The sequence below is a fragment of the Callospermophilus lateralis genome, chromosome X (assembly GCF_048772815.1).
Source record: "Callospermophilus lateralis isolate mCalLat2 chromosome X, mCalLat2.hap1, whole genome shotgun sequence".
In the NCBI taxonomy this organism is placed as follows: Eukaryota; Metazoa; Chordata; class Mammalia; order Rodentia; family Sciuridae; genus Callospermophilus; species Callospermophilus lateralis.
The window spans coordinates 115,216,916-115,237,972 of NC_135325.1; positions in this window are offsets into that span (position 1 = coordinate 115,216,916).

Genomic DNA, 21,057 nt, shown 5'->3' on the forward strand with positions numbered 1-21,057 from the left:
TGTGGTGCTGGAGATTGAACCCAGGGCCTTGTGCATGCAAGGCAAGCATTCTACCAATTTAGCTGTACCCCCATTTCTCCATTTATTCTTACTTATCCTCATTAAACAAGTATACCTGTGTGTACAGTGTTTTTGTGTGTGGTATAAAACAGGGAGATTAGTATTCTGTTTTGATATTGGTGGTAATAGTTATTAGGCTGACTATATTATTAATTCATATCCAAACCAGGATACTTTGAAGACTGGAAGTATATAGTATGATTGTATAGAGTGGTGGCTCTGTGCAATCATTCCAGCAACCTTGAACATCTCCATATAAGCCCTGTAGGCAAGGCTCAAATGCAGGGAGGCCTCACTCTTTGTGGCGCAGGAGCATGACAAAGTTTGACAGCCTGAGAGGAGCTGTCAAAGGCATTTCTTACTTACCTTCCCATCTGGTGGCAATTTGTCATCCTTTTTACCTGCCACGGAGGGATGGGACATCCCACCCTGCTATCTACCCTCTCCTTAGGGTACAACTGCAGACCATAAAACCACTTAGCTGATGTAGAGCACACTCCTCAGCCATAAATCAGCCTGCTGCCCATGTTGCCTTTAATCTGGCCCCTTTGATTTGGTGTCATCCTGTGTCAAGTAATGCATGAAACTGACACCATGCTGACCTTGCTTTTGCTGTTTGTTTAATAAGCTCTCTAAATCTACCTGGGCCAATTGTCCTTACCCAAAGAATCTGTCAACCTGTTTGACAAACTCAAACCAGTTCAGATCCAGGCAAAATAAGAGTAAATTGCAACTAAACAAACAAACCAACTCTGTTCCCATGATCTAAAGGAGCCTCAGTGGTTGTTTATCTATAACATTGTTTTGCAGTCAGCAGGATCCCTGGAACACTTCCTCAGTGATGATGCCTTCTGGTTAGTTCTTGGGCTCTTCATTAATATAGGGGTGGCCCTTGGAGAAGGCAGTTAATCAGACAAATGCTCTGTTCAGACTTGAGCCTTAATAAATGCTGACTCTGGAATATTCTGTAAAGTACAGAAAAATAACAAGATAATTCTTGTAAACATTCTTGTTGCATAGCCTTCCGATCTTTTTGTTATGTGTAATTCTTACAGTTATAAAGATGTATTACATATAATTTTGTATCTGCTTCTTTTCTTTTACTAACACTCATTGAAAATGCTTCATAAGCATTTTAATGACTGCATACATTTCTACCAAGTGGATTTATCACAATTTTCTTAAATGCTCTCTGCTTAAATGAATTAAAATTCTTTTTCTTTTCTTTTCTTTATTATTAGCCAATTATTCCGCAATGAACATACCCAGCCCTTAGGATAGATTCCCAGCAGCGGAGGCCATTTTTTTCAGGCTCTTGATGCATACTGTCAAATTGCTTTTTAAAGGGTTTGCACATTTACATTTCCATCAGTATCTGTAGTATTCACTTTCTAACTCTGAAAGTGCAAAGTAAGTTCCAGAATCTCAGAATCATTTACATTAACTTTCTGGGAAGTTGAGGATCATTGTGTCTATAAGGACCAAACAAATTAATAAAACCAATAAATGAATTTTTTATTATAAAATAATGTATTGCATTTTTGCTAATTTTTTAATTGTTTTTATCAGTGCATTGTAGTTATATATAACACTGAGGTTCATTTTGACATAATCATACATGCATGGGATATAATTTGCTCCAGTTCATTCCTCAATATTTCCACTTTCTTTGCTCTCCACCCTACCTCTGTTGCCTTTCCTCTGTTCTTCTTTCTGTTTATTCATTGTTTTTCTTTAAATTGGTGATTTATAGATATTCATAAATGAAATTTGCTGTGGTATATTCGTATATGTACACAGCATAATTTGGTCAATTTCATTCAGCAGTTCCTCCCTTTACCTGTCCCTTCTCGCCCGCCAATTGCCTTCCTCTACCCAGTTGCTCTCCCTTCTATTTTTGTGGGATCTGTCCCCCCACCTTTCCCCACCTTATTTTGGTCTACATCTACATATGAGAGAAAACATCTGACCCTTCACTTTCTGAGTCTGACTTATTTCAATTACTAGCACCTTGCCAGGGAATTCTTGCCTGCTCAGAGGGATAAACCTCCTGAGAAATTACAGTCTAGAATAATTAGTGAAGATCAAAAGCAAAAGCAAAGAGTCAGAAAGGATAGTTTTAAAGATGGAGCCCTGATAGGTCCAGTCCACACAGGAGCTGGGACTAGACAATTAGAAAATGGCTCCTGTAGTTTATTCAAGGGGGTACATCCAAGGCAAGGGTAAGGTTTCAAGGGTAGAATCTTGCTTTTTGACACCTTGTAGTTAGTAGGTTGATTGGCATCTTGGCAGTTCACACCCATCTCAGAGGGGCTGTGTGGCTTGGTGATTATAGCAGGTAACCCCATCTCTGCTGCTGTGTGGGACCAGGCAGAGTGGAATAGGTCTCACAATATTTGTGGGCAGTCAATCAGAGGAAATATCCGCTGAAAATTCCCAGACACCATATTTTCCTATTTACTAGGCTACAGTGTGCAATAGAGTCCACACACAGCCCATGGTGGTCTCTCAGCAACTTAGAATGATGTTCTCCAGATCTATCCATTTTCCAGCAAATACTATAATTTCATTCTTCTTAGTAAGACTCCCTTGTGTAATATATACCACATGTAATCATTCTCTTTTGTAATTTTCCCTGGTTGACATATCTTTTATTTCTCTTATCTGCATAGTGATCATAATGGCAGAAAAATGTTGGTGTGGATTTGATGGTTCCCAATTTCTGGAAGAATTTTCTAAAAACGCATAGTAGAGGAGTATGCATTATATTGTTGACCAAAGAAACACTTCTAGACCTCCAAACCATCTTGATCTCGATTGCACTACTCTAAGGAAGTGTAAGGACTTGTGTCATAGATGAAATGAACATATGGGCATAAACATTAAATTGGCTGAGATTTTCAAGTTATGGATGATATCTTGAAGTGTATGCATAGGTTCCAGATTAAGAATATCTGCTTTAGCAGGGTGCCATGGTACATGCCTGTAATTCCAGTGGCTCCAGAGGCCAAGGCAGGAGAATCATGAGTTCAAAGCTGGCCTTAGCAACAGTGAGGTGCTAAGCAACTCAGTGAGACCCTGTCTCTAAATAAAATACAAAATAGGGCTGGGGATGTGGCTCAGTGGTCCAGTGCCCTGAATTCAATCCCAGGTACTATTGGGGTATCATAGTTTTCACATCCTCTCACCTGACAGAGCAAGAAGATTTATATATGTATACTAGTCTATCTATCATCATCTGTTTATATATTCATCTGTGTGTATATAAAGATAAATAGAAGTTCATACTGATGTCTTCAACTCTACCATTACCACAGTAGCATGGATTATTCTAACCTTTCTTGCTTGTCATACCTCCTCTCCAAGAGTCAGAGGCCTGATTCCCATCATCATTATCCATATATTTGTTAGTTTATGGTACACATGAATGTTGATTTCAAAATTATGTGTACCCCTATGGGAAACAGTTTCACCAACATAGTGCGTTTATGTATTTTACCTTTTGCATTTGGTCTTACGGTATTCTCTCTTTTCCAAAGTTACTTAGGTCAGTCTTCCCCATCCCCACCCTCTTCAGTGATACTGTTACATACATTTGTAACAAAGTTAGATGATTTTGTCAGTTTGCATTCCATCCTGGGATCTCTCAACTTCATAAACTGTTTTTTTTTTAAATTCATTATACATTAAGGTATACTCTTTGTACTATGAAGTTATATGGATTTTGACAAATGCATAGTATCATGTATCCATGAACACAATAGCATACAGAGAGTTTCACTGCCCTAAAAATATTGCCTGTGCTGCAGCTATTATACGTTCTCCATTCCTCTTGCCTCAGAAACCACTGGTCTTTTGACTCTCCTTTCCAAGTTTTTCCTTTCCAAGCATGTCATATAATTTCTATCATATAGAAGTATCCTTTCTGATTGATTTTTTTTTCACTTAGTACTATGCTTTCAAGATTCCTCCATGTCTTTTCATGGCTTGGTAGCTCATTTCTTTTTATTGCAGAATAGCTTTTCAGCATATGAGTATATTAAAGTTTGTATATCTATTCCCCTGTTAAAAGGCATTTGGTTTCTTCTAGTTTTGTGTGATATGAATAAAGCTGTCGCAAACCTTCAGTTACGTGTTTTGTGTGAAAATAGTTTTTCAAATCAATTGAGTAAATACATAGGAGCACAATTGATTTCTCATTTGGTAATAGTGCATTATTTAGCTTTGTAAGAGATTGCCAAACTGTCTTATAAAGTGGCAGTACAATTTTGCATTCACACTGGCAATGAATGAGAGCTCCTATTGTGCCACATCCTCATCAGCAATTGGTACTGTGTTTTAGATTTTATCCATTCTAGTAGATGTCTTGTGGTCTATCATGTAATTTGCATTTCTCTAATGAAAAATTATGTTTAGCTTCCTTTTGTATGCACATTTTCCATTTGTATGTCTTCATGGTAAGTTGTCTATTGTAATATTTATGTCATTATATTAAAAGGTTATTATTTAAAAAAAAAGGTTATTATTTTAAAAGTTCAGTATTTCCAAAGGTTGTTTTTTATTGTTGTGTTTTAAGAGTTCTTCATATACTTGGATCCACATCTTTTGTCAGATATGCATTTTGTAGATATTTTCTCCCAGTCTGTGGCTCATTCCTTGATTCCCTTAATAGAACCTTTGGTGAGCATTTTTTCATTTTAATAACATGTGACTTATTAATTGTTTTTCATGGATTGTGATCTTGGTGCTGTGTCTAGAAATTTGTCACCTTCCCCAAGATCACGTCGACTTTCTCCTAGACTTCCTTCAAAAAACAAAACAAGTTTCTTTGCCAGCCCACTCACAGCCCTCAGCATAGATTCTAATGTACACCATTCTTCCTTTTATTATTCTTCAAGAAATGTCAGTATAGAATTTAAGAACTTGGTCCTTGAAATTAGCTGTCTCTTCGAATTCTGAGCCCATCACTTCATAGTTGTATGATCTTTTACAAATCCCTTCACCTCTGTAGTCTTTAATTTCCTTATCTCTAAAACGTGTCTATGGCATATACCAAGTACAATGGGGAAGATTAAATGAAAGACCAGGAGAGAACTTAGCATAATGCCTGGTCTATCATGTAGCTACTCATTCTGTGATTCTGAATTTTCTACAGAAAAATATAATCCTGTGAGATTTCATGTCTTCTTAATGTCACTGCCAAGAACTTTTATAAAGAATAATATCTGGGCTGGGACTGTGGCTCAGCGGTAGTACACTTGCGTGGCATGTGTGAGGCACTGGGTTCGATTCTTAGTACCACATATAAATAAATGAAATAAAGATGTATCAACAACTAAGAAAAAATTAAAAAAAAGAATGGTATCTGTTTGTTGATTAACGTATATCTTCTTATTAGAAATGTCTGTTTAGTTCCTTGGCCCATTTATTGATTGGGCTATTTGTTTTTTTGGTGTTAAGATTTTTTAGTTCTTTATATATTCTAGAGATTAGAGCTCTATCTGACGTGTGTGTAGTAAGAATTTGTTCCCAACTAGGCTCTCTATTTACCTCACTATTGTTTCTTTTGCTAAGAAGAAACTTTTTAGTTTGAATCTATCCCATTTATTAATTCTTGAAATTAATTCTTACACTATAGGAGTCTTATTAAGGAAGTTGGTGCCTAATCCAACATGATGGAGATTTGGGCCTACTTTTCTTTCTATTAGACACAGTGTCTCTGGTTTAATTTCTAGGTCCTTGATCCACTTTGAGTTGAGTTTGGTGCATGATGAGAGATAAGAGTTTAATTTCATTTTGTTGCATATGAATTTCCAATTTTCCCAGCACCATTTGTTGAAGAGCCTATCTTTTCTTCAATGTATGTTTTTTGTGCCTTTCTCAAATATAAGATAACTGTAATTATGTGGGTTAGTCTCTGTGTCCTCTATTCTGTACCTTTGGTCCATCAGCCTGTTTTGGTGTCAATACCATGCTGTTTTAGTTACTATTGTTCTGTAGTATAGTTTATGGTCTGGTATAGTGATGCCACCTGCTTCACTCTTCTTGTTGAGGATTGCTTTAACTATTCTGGGTCTCTTATTTTTCCAGATGAATTTCATGGCTGCTTTTTCTATTTCTATGAGGAATGCCATTGGGATTTTGATTGGAATTGCATTAAATCTGTATAGTGCTTTTGGTAGTATGGTCATTTTGACAATATTAATTCTGCCTATCCAAGAACAATGGAGATCTTTCCATCTTCTAAGGTCTTCTTTAATTTCTTTCTTTAGCATTCTGTAGTTTTCATTGTAGAGGTCTTTCACCTCTTTTGTTAAGTTGATTCCCATGTGTGTGTGTGTATTTTTTTTTTTTTTGATGCTATGGTAAATGCCTCATTTCCCTTTCAGAGGATTTGTCACTGATATACAGAAATGCCTTTGATTTATGGGTGTTGATTTTGTATCCTGCTATTTTCCTGAATTCATTTACTAGTTCTAGAAGGTTTTTGGTGGGATTTTTTGGGTCTTCGAGGTATAGAATCCTATCACCAGCAAATAGTGCTAATTTGAGTTTTTCTTTTCTTGTCCATACCCCTTTAATTTCTTTCGTCTAATTGCTCTGGCCAGTGTTTCAAGAACTATGTTAAATAGAAGTGGTGAAAGAGGGCATTCCTGCCTTGTTCCAGTTTTTAGAGGGAATGCCTTCAATTTTTCTCCATTTAGAATGATGTTGGCCTGGGGCTTAGCATAGATAGCCTTTATTTAGCATAGATAGCCTTTATAATGTTGAGATATGTTCCTGTTATCCCTAGTTTTTCTAGTATTTTGAACATGAAGGGGTGTTATATTTTGTCGAATGCTTTTTCTGTGTCTATTGAGATGATCATAGGATTCTTACCTTTAACACTATTGATGTGATGAATTACATTAATTGATTTCCATATGTGGAACCAACCTTGCATCCCTGGGATGAATCCTACTTGATAATGGTGCATAATCTTTTTGATGTTTTTGTATTTAATTTGCCAGAATTTTATTGATGTTTTTGTATTCAATTTGCCAGAATTTTATTGAGAATTTTTACATCTATGCTCATTAGAGATATTGGTCAGAAGGTTTTTTTTTTTTTTTTTTTTTTAATATGTCTTTGCCTGGTTGTGGAATTGGGGTGATATTGGCCTCATAGAATGAATGTGGAAGTGCTCCCTTTATTTGTTTTCTGAAAAAAATTGAAGAGTATTGGTATTAGTACTTCTTTAAAGGTCTTGTAGAACTCAGCTGTGTATCCACCCTGTCTTGAGTAGTATCTAAACGTTCTGAATAAAACTTAATGTTAAACTCAGTGTTTATTTAAAAGATTTCTTAATTTTCATTTGACACTTTGAATTAGATTTTACTTGTAACTATTAAAGTATCAAAGAGATACGTATGTATGTGTATATATCCACTAAGGGAGAGAGGCAGAGAGAGAGACTGATGATAAACTTGTATATAGTATCTAGTGCGTGATAGACCTATTCTGCTTTCTCTTTATACATACAAAAATGCACAAATAACCAGTATAAAATATTTATCCCATTAGTTGATTTTTCTCTATGTTGAATCAGTTCTAATGGAACTCATGTAGGAATTAGTGAATCCATGTATGTTATCAGGTATAGGATCTGGAATCTGCTCTGGCCTCACCCAAGGTCTTGGGCAAGCAGAATAGTAGTGGGTTTCAACTTGTCAACTTGTTCTGTGGCTTGGAATGTGTACAAAAGCACTTGTTGTTAAACACAAATGTAGTTCCTGTTCCTTGAATGTTTCCATATATCAGACACTGCATTAAACACCTTACCTTTGTTCTCTCATTTGAGCATTTCAACAACCTCTTTTGGGATGTGCTATTCTATTTCATATTTTGAAGATGAGGAAACCAAGGTTTCAAGAAGCATTTTTCCAAAGGTCTCGTAGCTGATAGATGTTTGAATCTGAGTGGGATCCTAGGGATCTTCTGATTCCAAAGGCAATTGTCATAAACACTTCAATTGACTTTCATGGTGCCGGGGACAAGTGATTGAGAGATTAGTGAGAGTGATAGAACAAAACCAAAAGAGCCAAAAAACGCTTAGAAGAGAAGACATTCTTTAACAACAACAAGTCTCTGCTTCAGAACCTTTGTCCTTGGACTATTCAAGGATTCTCCTGGTAGTGTGAACCATGTGACAGCCACCCATTGCTCATGATGATTCTCATTAGACAAATGGTCCAGGACAGGAAGCAAAGATGATTTTATTTTATAGTTTGCAAGTGTGTGTGAAAGAGATTCCAATCATCGTGTGACATTTGTCTTTTTAAATAGTCCAGATCTAACAACTGTACAATTGATGTAATATTTAAAAAGTCACTCATTTAGTTTCCCAAAGTAAATTGAATGTCAATGTTAAAATCTAAAAGCATCCATGTGTCACTTAAATCTCTGCCTATGGGTTTTCTTTGCTGTCTAATTTGATGTTATGTGTTCTTTGGCATATTTCATATCAGTATCTCCATCAACTTATTTTTGCAGTTATTGCTTTGCAATTTGACTTTAGTTTCACATAGAGTTTGACATAAAAATTCGTTGTACTTCTGTTATAAAAACTTATCATAGTACACTAGTTCTCAAAGTTATGTATGCTGTAGTTATCTCACATGTTAAATTAGCAGTCTTTGAGGTCTGGGCTCATGAATTCTTCATCCCAGTGTGACATTTGGTATCAAACAGAAGTCCACTTCCTCAATATCTCTTTTAAATTAAACAAATATGTGTTGAGATGAACAGAGCCACAAAATGGACTACAGACTATTTCATGTCATTGGCTCAGGACATTTTCTTGATATCAGGAAGGTTTTTATATTCTAATTTTGCCTGTAAGGAATATGCCCATAAATATATGCCATTTTTTGTCATATATAACAAATTAGAAAAAGATGAGAGTGTGTACTTAGAAAATATATATGCCATTTTTACCTAGTAATTAAAAATAAATAAAATTAAAATCGCAAATTTTTTTAAAAAGTAGAAATTAATTTCAAACTTTATTATCTATCTGATATAGTGATGTCTAACATAAGATTCCAAATTGGAGTCTGGAGAAGCTATAGATTTCTTATATGGGTTACCAGAAATTTTGCCATTATCAAGGTCACTACTCTTCCTTATAAACCAATAGAATCATATTGTAAATGATGCCTCTAAAGTGTGAGTAATCCTGAAATTTTCTTCCCACCCAAATCCCTTCTTAATAAATTATTCTTAGCTCTTACTGGATATTATATACATTATAAAGCATTGTTTCTTTTGATATCATGAGCATTTTTAGGAAGCATAAGACATTTGAAAGCCATCTCTGAAGTGACTTTTCTTGCTGCATCTTAAACTGGCATTTGTCCTTCCTTATTGATTAATGAGTATTATTGATTTGGCTTGTTTATGACATGCTCCCTACTGTTAGGAGACTTTATCTTATCTAGCCTTCAGATTTTATTTCCCCTACAGTTTTCTAAAGCTGTTAATTTTCTTCAGGTACTTTAATGATGCACCTATTCCCAAGGACAGAGATGCTCAGATAAGCTTTTGCATTGCACAGAAAACCCTTTTACCTATCTGCTCTCCTGGTAGGCAAGTGAAGGATTAATGGTGCAGTGAAAGGGAATAACTGAATTGTTGTTATGGATTGCTTAATAAAAGCAGATTTGTGCGGCAATTATGTTTAATGTTAAATAATATTTACAATGTAATTATTTTGCTGTAGGCTGAATGAGAAGATATATGTGAATATGCAGAAAAATAAGTGCCACTGTGTATGTGAGGCATCATAATTATCATCATTAAGCTATTTCCTATTCAAGTTACTTTCAAAGGAATTACTACCCTCCTCTCTATCTCACCATCCTGCTCAACATTAAGACAAGATAGACTGTAGATACTTAATTTCATTTGGAGAATTTTTAAGATCTCTCTTCACTCAGGCAGTACTTAGTCAGGGTTCCATGTGAGTCAGCTTTCCATTACTATAACAGATAGATAAATCATCTCATAATTTTGAAAGTTGCAGTCCATGGTCATTTGGCCCCTTGCTTTTAGGCCTGAGATAAAGCAGTATGTGGTCATAGGAACATGTGGTAGATGAAACTGCCTCACTTCTTGGTAGCCAGGAAGTAAAGAGAGGAAGATGAAGGGTCATGATCCCAATATCACTCTCCTACCGTGATATACTGTTTTACCACCGGCCTCAAAGCAACAGCCCAAATGGCCATGGACTGAAACTTGCAAAACTCCCACTAATTACTTTCAAGGGCACACCCCCAATTACCTAACTTCCACCAGACCCCACCTTCCAAAACTTCCACCACTTCCCAGTAATACCACAGAATGGTAACCAAGTCTTCAACACAAGGATCTTTTTTGGCCATGCAATATCCATACTATATTTAGGCTCATAAAATTTGTTCACATTGGTCGCATGTTCCTGTTAGTGCTCACATTACACCTAATTGAGGCTTTGGAACCAGGACAGTTCCCAAATGTTATTTCAGCCTAATGTACTCACACACTAATGCCAGTAGTACTAGTCAAAGGACATATAATATTTCTTAATATTGTCTTGGTGGGGTGCCCTGATTTCTAGAACTTCCAGTGCTTCCTTTGCCTACCATGTTTGCTTATATTCCAGTCATGTCACATTTTATGAATCCATGTTTTTCTCCGTGAGGCTATCTTCCAGATCTACTTTCCTTGGATTATTCATGAACAATTAACTCTATCTAGGTCTTCTCCTTAACAACCCTTGGAAACACCTCACATTTTATCTGTTGTGTTCTCCCCACCTTCCCACACTTCCACACTCCAGTCTTTTCCTCTCCAAGCTTAATTTCTGCATTCCTGTTAAAATTTACCTCATAGAAATATTTATTCATTTTATCTACAACATTTTATTTTGATGAGTCTCATGTACTTAAATGGCTACTGTCAGGCCCACCCTCCCCGCTCCCCAATCCTATGCAAGTAGTACTGGTTTGTTGGATCTAAGGGCAAAGCTTCATTTCTTTTCTTTCTTTCTTTTTTTTTTCGTCACTTGTTATTATTTGTTTTGCTCTGGAATTGGGGAGACACAGCAGTCTTCTTATTTGTTCTCCTCAGTTGTTAAATTGTCTAGGTTATCCCAGGAAAGTGAATATTGGGAAATGTAATAATAAAAATAAAGCGTCTGTATATTGAGTGCTTAATCTCTGCTGGTCACTTTGTATGTCTTATTTCATCTTATCATCATAATAACTCTGGGAGCCTATTATTGGTCCCTGACAGTGTGTTACATTAGGCTTTTAATACATATCTGCTGAATAAAAGGATGAATGGACGTTCAAGAGATTAAATAGATTCCCCAAGGTTCTACAGATCTTAAATGCCATTTCATTGGACCCCAGGTCTCTACGCTTCAAATGTTATACTGCATAGCCTTTTTTCAAGGAAGATTTTGAAAAATGACAGTCTTCCCAGCACTTATATACTTGGCAGCATGATATGTTATATTTATTGCTAATGTAACTTTTTAAGGATCTCTCATTAATTTGTTCATATATTTAAAAAGTATTCATTGAGCACCTACTCTGTGTCAGGAGGCTTCTTGGCACTGGATATACTCTGGTGAACAAAATTTAACAGGTCTTTAGTGCTTATTTTTCAAGAAATTCTGCTATTTAAACTCTGTCCTCTTAGGTTTTGAGAAATATATAGAAAATTTCCATATATTCCATATCATTGATTTCTCTCAATGTTGTTTGCATAATATGCACTCAAATATTTGTGGAACTGTAGTGGCACCACCTTTCTCCATAGAAAAATCTTCTCCAGAAATCTTCACCATGGCTGATTTTAGGACTGTCAGCAAAAGATTCTCTACAAAAGAGTTCAATGTAGATAAAGTTCCTATTTTCATGTTGCCCTATCTTACTTGGCCACTGGCTGAGAAGGAATCAGCACTTCAGATGCTGAAGGCCCCCTTACTAGTTTTTCACAAATGTATCCAGTATAGTAGTATGTACAAATGTGTAAACAAGGCCTCTGGCCTTGAGCTGGGCTTCACAGAGATGTCTACATTCCTAAGATAAGAGAAGTTACCAATTGAGCTCCATGGTAACAGCTGGCAGGGGGAGGAAAGAAAGGGTAGAAGAAGCTCTCCCCTTCTCAGGTGTTGTCCTCGAAGGGTTAACTTGCTCAGAACAGTGAAAGAAAAAGCTGCTTTATATGAACTTCTGCAGACTGTGAACTTCTGAGCCCCTCCCCTTACATGTTGGGTATAAAACTCTGAAACTCCCTGAACTCGGGGTTCAGGGGATTGATTGATTACAGCAAAAGTTGTGCCCTTTGAACCTGGCTGCAGCCTAATAAAACTGTTTCCTGCTATCTTTGGTGCCTTGCCTCATCTGTCCCTACAACAGAATGACACAGTGATGTCATAGGAAAAATAATGGAGTGGGAGCCCAGGTCTGGCTCTTGCCTTTAATAAATGCTGTGGCTTTACACACATCACTCATCTCCATTAGCTTTAATTTCCTCATCTTGAAATAGAATAGTACTCCTTGTCTTCCTAACTCATTGAATCTTGCTATGAAGATCAATGAGCGGATATGATATGAGTGCTTTGTAAGGTTCTAGACTATGCAAAGTTTTATTCTTCCTTTTATCACCATTGTTAAATGGATAAGCACTAGGAAGTTATTTTCAACTTGGGAGGGAGGCAGCAGTGGATAATGGAGATCAAGGCTGACAAATTAAAATTGCCAGTGTTAGCTTGGAACTGTCTATCATTCTAGTGCTGTCTTTTCAGTTGTGTTCAATTTTTTTGATAATATTTTCCATAGACTATCCTAATAGTGCCTGGTACTAAAAAGTTTAAAGTATAGAATGTGACTATAGAAAATTTTAGCATTTGAGACCATAAAAGTTACAGACATTATTGAGAGACCTTAGATTAGGGCTGTATCAAAATACAGGTAGCTGAGGAATATCAGATAAGAAAGAAATGACTTGCAGAGTAGAGCTAAGTGCTTCAGAATGTTGTGTATGTAGTGTTTAGTGTACACATGGAGAGAGGGAGATAAGGACTCAGAGAGGTTTCATGGTCTTTATTCTTGGAGAAGTTTCAAGCCACTTATATATATTGCATATGCTGACAATTGTTAATGAGATTTCCCCCAGAGAATAGAAGGGCGTAGAGACAGTAAGGTAGAACTCTAATGCATTTGGCTTCTCTATTCCAGCCTCAGCAAAGCAGTAAAGACAGGAGAAGATTTAGCTTTTTTTAAATAATTTCTTCAGTGTCATTATTTTAGAAATAAAGTTGCAATCTAATCAATTGTCTAATGTTGTCAATACCTATCAAGTTTGCATAGACCTTCCTCATCCACTTCCAAAGCTTAGAAGAAAGAGCATTTTGTAGGAAATGGTTTCTGACTATTTTAATAGGCTATCTGGGAACATCAACAAAGGAAGGGACAGAAAACACAAACACATGGGAGGGACAGGAAGAGGATCAGACTGTGCATAGTAGTAATGATAATTGAAGTTCTAAAAGAAAGCTACAAGATGGAAGAGTGGAAATTTCAGGCTGCTAGGAGTTTAAACACTTGTTTTATCAGATGTCTTGTTTGCATAGTTTTTATATTGTGTCCGTAGATCCATCCCTTAAATTTTCTCGTTTGCTACATCAGTCCTGTGAGGTGGCTAAGGCCGAGTTTCTGTTTGTTTGTTTGTTTATACCTTTCAAAACGCCTTCCTCCATTCTTTTCTTATAGGAACCTTTTTTGGGGTGAGGAATATATCCCATACCTCATCCATAAAGGGGTGGAGGGTAGTGTCATTGAAAGAAGCAACACAAGAACAGCAATGCTTAGAGAAAAACACAAATCGTTTTAAAGGTGTTATTTACATCCATGGATATACTTGTGCCTAAAGTCTGTTGCTCCCTTCTTTTAAAAAATGACACATTTCCTTTATGCCTAAGTTAAAAGTTGGCTTTCTGTTCCTTTCAAATGAGTGCATCCTGAATAAATTGCAAAATGGTTTGGAAGAGGAAACTGAGACTCAAAGATTAAGCATGTTTCCCAGGGTCATACATCCCAGATCCAGGTGTCTTGACACAAAACCTATGTGTTTTCTTAGTTTCCTTCTGTCCTGTAGTTTTGAACTTGAGCAAAATGATTAGTGACTAAGACTTGACTTTCTTCATTTGTAAGATGCAGTATCTGGATTGCTGATCTCTAGTGTCTAACATTGTCCAAGTTTTCCATAATTTTTTCAATTTCAATATTTGCTTTTAATTAAGCAAGTAAAATATGAAAAGTTCTTATAAAAATTTCAAACATTACACATATTAAACTAAAGTGTCTTTGACTGCTGATGGAATTCCTCATTCTTTCCCATCATTTTCTATCTGTCCTTTAGGAAATTTTCTGTGCATTTACATGAACATAAATGTTCTTTAGAAATATTTATTCTTTGTCTTTATTTGCATTTTTAACCAAAATTGTCTCATTGCATAAGATTGTACAGATTATTTTTATAATTTAAATGTAGGTTATGCAGCTTGTATAGTATGCCTGTAATCCTAGCAGCTTGGGAGGCTGAGGCAGGAAGGTTATGAGTTCAAAGTCAACCTCAGCAACTTAGCAAGGCCCTCAGCAACTAAGTAAGTCCTTGTCTCTAAAAAATATGAAAAAGGGTTGGGAATGTGGCTCAGTGATGAAGCACCTCTAGGTTCAATCCCTGGTACCAAAAACAAACAAACAAACAAAAGTAAGTTATGCAGTCTTCCAGGTTCATTCATATAGATATATTTCTTTTTTAAAAGCTGGCCCATGATATCAATCTACTATAATTTATTTACACCATAACCTATTAATGAATATCTGGACAACTTGTATGTTCTTATTATTACAAACAGGGCTCCTGTGAACAGCCCTATGACTATTCTAAAACAGATACCAAGGAATCCAGTTTGTATTTCCACATTCAGCACATGAGCATTCTTATTCCTTCACATCCTTGCCAAAATTAATATCCTCAAACTTTAAACATACTACCAGTGATGGTTTTAAGTATGCATTTCTCTGATCTGTGGGGTGGAAGGGCAGCTTTGCGTACATTTGGAACCTGTTCTTCCCTGTAGATTGTCACATTTTTTGGTCCTACATATTTGGCCCTGTGATGAATCTGGTCAACCACAGTCACAACACTGCAACGTAGAATGCCAAAACTAGTGTGATAATATCAATCTTTCTCCCTTAGACTATTTTTGGGTTGGGCATTACTGGATTTGACCACCAAAGGGTGCTTGGAGAACAGATATAGAATTATAGAACCTTGTTCCTGGAAGGAAATGAATTTTTAGCTGTCATTTAGTCCTACCCAACCATCTGATGTGTAAACCCTGTCTTCAAAATCCTAGCCAAACAAGCATCCAACTAATGTTTGAACTCTCTGTCTCCTGAGGCGGTCCACTCCATCTGTGGACAGTTCTGTTGATTATAACAGTCTTTCTTGTATTAAACCAGATCTTGTCTCCCTGTAGTTTCTACCCACTGTCTCGAGCTTCAGAGAACAAATCTGCCTCCTCTTCCACATGACAGCCTTTCTGATATGTAGTGACAGTTTCTACAATACTCTGAGTTATCTTCTCTCTATGTTAAACATGCTGGTTCCCATAAGTGATCCTTATTTGATGTGATTTCAAGGGCTTTTCCTCTTTACCTTCATAGTCATTCTGTACTGTACAATTCCTAGTTTATCCATGCCCTTCAAAAATGCATCACTGAATTCAATGCCTTAGAATGGACTGACTGTTAATTTTAATAATGATAATGAATGATGATGCCTCTCATAATAGCAGCTGGCCTTTATTGAGCTTATGTATAGTACCTAGCCCTGCACATGCATGAATTAGTTTAATCCTTTACAACATTACTGGGAGATAGGCATTTTTGTCCTCATTTGGTCATGGAGACTCTATGCATATGAAAGTTAAGTAATGAACCTAAGAAAATAAAGGCTGTGCTGAACAGAGTAGGAAAACAATCTCTCTTATGGGTAGCTTATTTCAGTGTGTGCATGCTTAAGATCATGTAAGCTTTTGAAAAACTGCTAATTGATTCAGATTAAGTTAACTACCAATAGAAATCCCCAAGTCTTATTTGATAGGACTACTAGTAAGCCACTCCTTCCTTTCATGCCCACTTGAGTTTGGAAGCCAAGTCCAGGACACGGGAAACTGCACGCAACCTCACTTAATCTGTTATTATAATGCATAGCCCATCCTTTTACTCAAGACATTCCCCTTCCCATTTCTCTTTTCTGATGCAGTTGGCTGGCTCTCTTCTTGGAGAGATGGACTCCCACTTGACGCTCTCATCTATACACCATCGACTACATATTTTCAGCTTAGCCATACATGGATGAGTCACTTAATTTATTTTGCTTTCCTTTTCTGTTTGCATACAGAAAGCAGCTTGCCAGGATGGTAGGGTGTAGATATTGTTCCACATTTTTACAGAGGTCATCTACTCCATTTTCCCTTCCTGCTGGAGAGATCAAAAGCATTTACCAACTTATCGTACGCTTCATGTAAGAGTCGGTATTGTTTATGTTCCTTTCATTTCTTTGTTCTTCGGGGATCTGCTTGAAAATGATACTGTGCAAAGAAGTTGTCAACTTGCTTCTACTTATGAAAAGAAATGTTTTAGTTTATTAGGTATGAAGTAAAATGCTCCTTATTTGTAGGCATAAATAGCTTAGATTAGTTAAAAAATAAACTGTTTTGGACAAACTTTAGCTGGATTCTTTTTTTGAGAGGGTACTGGGGATGAAATCCAAGGGTGCTTTACCACTGAGCTATATCCCCGGCCCTTTTTATTTTTTATTTTGAAATAGGATCTCCCTAAGTTGCTTAGGGCCTCACTAAGTTCTGAGGCTGGCCTTGAACCTGTGATTCTCCTGCCTCAGCCTCCTGATCCACTGGAATTACAGGTGCGCACCAATGTGCCTGGCTCAGATGGACTTTTTCATGATGAACTCAAAAGTAGATTAAGTGCTCTAGTGTGAGGATCAGAAGATAAGGATTGGATGGAAGTTTGGGATGAAGACCTAGTTTCTTCTGTTAGCTTCCTCACTGTCAGACGGTATGAATTGCCAGAGAGTCATTTCTTTTCTCTGATCTGAAAAATCTGTAAACTGAGGACACTAGCAGAAAATGAAATAATGCTCTTCACAACTCAAAAATTTAAATTCATTATAATTGTTATAATCTAACTCATAAAATCTTCCAAAATATTGAACTGGCTTTGTAAATCTCTATCCAGGCATTGTTAAAAGATAAAAGAAAGAAAAAAATCTTTCTGGGGCTTTGTCTAGAAGAAACATCGCCTATTAAAATTTAGAGGACAAAACATTCTGAACATTACTCAGTGCTAGGTTGTACAAAAATAGCAATCACAGTTGGATCATTTTGGAATTTTTTATTGCCTAAGTCCTGGTGTAGATGGCTGTTGGCAAATCAGAGATGTGCTTTCATATTTTTGGTATTAAAAAGGCATTCAGAGGCCTTGTCCTTGGGCTTCTACTCCATGGTATATCCTCTTATATTATTGGAGCCCCAAGAAATGTTGGGACCCTCTTGAAATTCATTCACACCCTTGCACAATCAGCCACTAACTTATTTAAAAAAAAAACAGTTGATTTATTCATTTTGCAAAAATGCTCAGTTGCTTTATGGGTCTGAAAAAACATTACTTGAAAAACATCTGGGTGGTATCTTCAAATCGATTTGCAAAGGTATTTATAATGATAAAAAACAGGCTGAATTGTTTTATTTTTTTTAATGTAATGTAGATTTTTGGAATGACTTTGTCATAGCCTCCTGATGTAAATGAAGATAAAATTTATTCACACAGATTTTTTTTAAAATGCCACCTTCCTGGCTTTTTGCTTTATTGTTTCATTTATACTCAGAATATGTCTTACTAGAAGAAAATTCACTATTTTTTAGTGCTTTTGTTTTTTGTTTCTTCCTGTGCATTTAGTCTATGAATTTGCTTATCAGTTAAAATATATTTAACACCATAGTTGAAAAGTAGAGGAATGAAAAAATATTCATAGCCCTTTTGCTAATTTCCCTTGATAATTTTTTGTTAGAGAATCCAATCAACACTAGCAGTAAACCACATTGCTGAAGTTAAAGAATCCGCATAATTTCTGGAAAAGAGCTTTTTTTGAGAAAATGAGATCTTCATACTTAGAATAGTTTATCTCGGTAGTTGACATAAATATCTTGTAGTGGCACCCCTTTTTCCACAGAAAAGTCTTAACTGGGCTTCTCCAGAAATCTTCACCATGGCTGATTTTAGGACTGTCAGCAAAAGAGTCTCTGCAAAAGAGTTCAATGTAGATAAACTTCCTATTTTCGTGTTGTCCTATCTTGCTTGGCCACTGGCTGGGAAGAAATCAGCACTCCAGGTGCTGGACACCCCCTTACTAGTTTTTCACAAACATGTGTCCGGTATAGTAGTTTGTAGAAATGTGTAAACAAGGCCTCTGGCCTTGAGCTGGGCTTCACAGAGATGTCTGCATTTTTAAGATAAGTTACAACTGGGCTCCATGGTAACAGCTGGCAGGGGGAGGAAAGAAGGGGAGAAGAAGCTCTCCCCTTCTCAGGTGTTGTCCTTGAAGGGTTAACTTGCCCAGAACAGTTGGAAAAAAAGCTGCTTTATGTGAACTTCTGCAGACTGTGAACTTCTGAACCTCTCCCCTAACATGTTGGGTATAAAACTCTGAAACTCCCTGAACTCGGGGTCCAGGGGATTGATTGATGACAGCAAAAGCTGTGCCCTTTGAACCTGGCTGCAGCCTAATAAAACTGTTTCCTGCTATCTTGGGTGCCTTGCCTCGTCTGTCCCTACAACAATCTTAATTATTTTTTCTTACATTATGAATTCTAAAGAAATAGAGACAAGAAGTTGTTCAGATTGAATACGAGTTCAACAGTTTAGTATTAAGGTAATCAAACAAATCAGACCTATTCAATTTCCGGGCATATACTGGAACTCAGAAGAAAATGGAAGGGGAATGGGTGTGGCCCAGGTCTACAGAAGAGGTAAATACAGACACTAATGCCAATAACCATATACAGTAATTTTTATATGTGTGGAATACATCTAATTATTATACCACTTTCCCACTCATCATTCCTTCTTACGGAAAATATTCACACAATATACCTGAAAAGCCAAGGCTTGTCATCGGAGATTAAAATGCACACATTCAGATAGCAGTGACAAAGATGAAGCACTTTACTGCAAGCTGGTGCTAGCTTATATAGAAAGTGAGAGTCAGTTATCTTAAACCAGGAAGCTCCCAGGGCCAATCATAGTAAAGGTCAGGTCATCACCTACGGTGCACACACGTCTGCCCTGAATAAGATTCATGGGGGACACGAACTGTCCACGGAAGATGGGAGGGCCAATTAGAAGGTTTTCAAAACAACTTGTTATCCACCCACTGGCAATTTGCCCGCCACCATATTGCATTAGGGGCTCCTTATCTGAAAAGCCCAGGGAGTTCTAGCCGCCCACTGGCAATTTGCCTGCCGCCATGTCTGAAAGGCCCAGGGAGTTCTCAGGGAGACTCCCAACAATACCCATAATATAATGAACTCATTTGTAAGTTTGGAACTCTTCTCTGGATTATTCCAATATGTGAATTTAAGTTTCTCCATTTCTCTTTTTGGCTGCAATATCTTTTTACCCAGATTCACTCTGTACTTTTACCTGAAATTTTAATATAAAAGACTTTTCATCTAACAGCTAATAATTTATTTCTTTGCCATTTAGCAATTTATCTTACATAAACTTTTATTCATATAGTCATTTGACAAGCATTTCATGAGAAATTCTCATTTATGAAGTCCTCTTCCAGGCACTGAGTGATTCAGTGATTAATAAAGCCATCTAAATGTCCCTATCCTTATATAACTTACTAATCATAAGCAAATAAATATATAATTTTGGATAGCTCTGTTAACAAACAAACGGAGTAGATAATTGGCAGAAAGTATGTATGTGACTAATATCTTCCAAAGGAGGTGACCTTTGAATGACATAAGGAATGAGGTAGGTAAACATCTGTGGGAACAGTGTTTTGAATAGGGGATAGCAAGTTGCAACAGCTCTGACTCATGAAGGAGCTTGAGTTATTCAAGGAAAAGCCTAAGAATACCAGTGTTCCCAGAGGAGGGACAATGATAGAAGATGGCAGAGAAATAAGAAGGGTTGAGACAATGCAGTGCTTTGTAAGCCACGCTAAGATATTTAGATTTGATTCTAAAGTTAAAGAGAACATTTTCATCACCCAAAAGGCCACTTCATACTCACTGGGAGTTACTTCCCATTACCTTTCCCCTGAACCCTTGGCAAGCACTAATCTACATTTCTATGAATTTCACTATTCTGACATTTTCTATAAATTAATCCATGCAATATGTGGCCCAACCTTGACCAGGCATGATGTCTTTAAGACTCATCATGCTATAACATGTAATTTATGACTTTTTTTGTTTCTTGCTACTATGTTGAACATATTAGTTCTAGTCATTTATTTTCTTGTGTGATTCTACATGATTATCTATATACGAGATCGTATCACCTGCAGGTAGGGAAAATTTAATTTTTCCTTTCCCATCTGGATGCCTTTTATTTCCTTTTCTTGATTTTTTTCCTTGATTTGATCCTTTGGCACATTGACTAATAGAATTGGTAAGAACAGACATTCTTGATTCCTTATTTTATTGGAAAATTACCAAAGCTTTCACCATTGTTAATTGCAGATAGCTTTTATTGGAAGTTCCTTTCTAATCCCAGTTTTTGACTGTTTTTATCATAAAGATGTTTTGGGTTTTATCAAATGCCTTTTCTTTCTTTCTTTTTTTTTTTTTGTGGGGAGAAG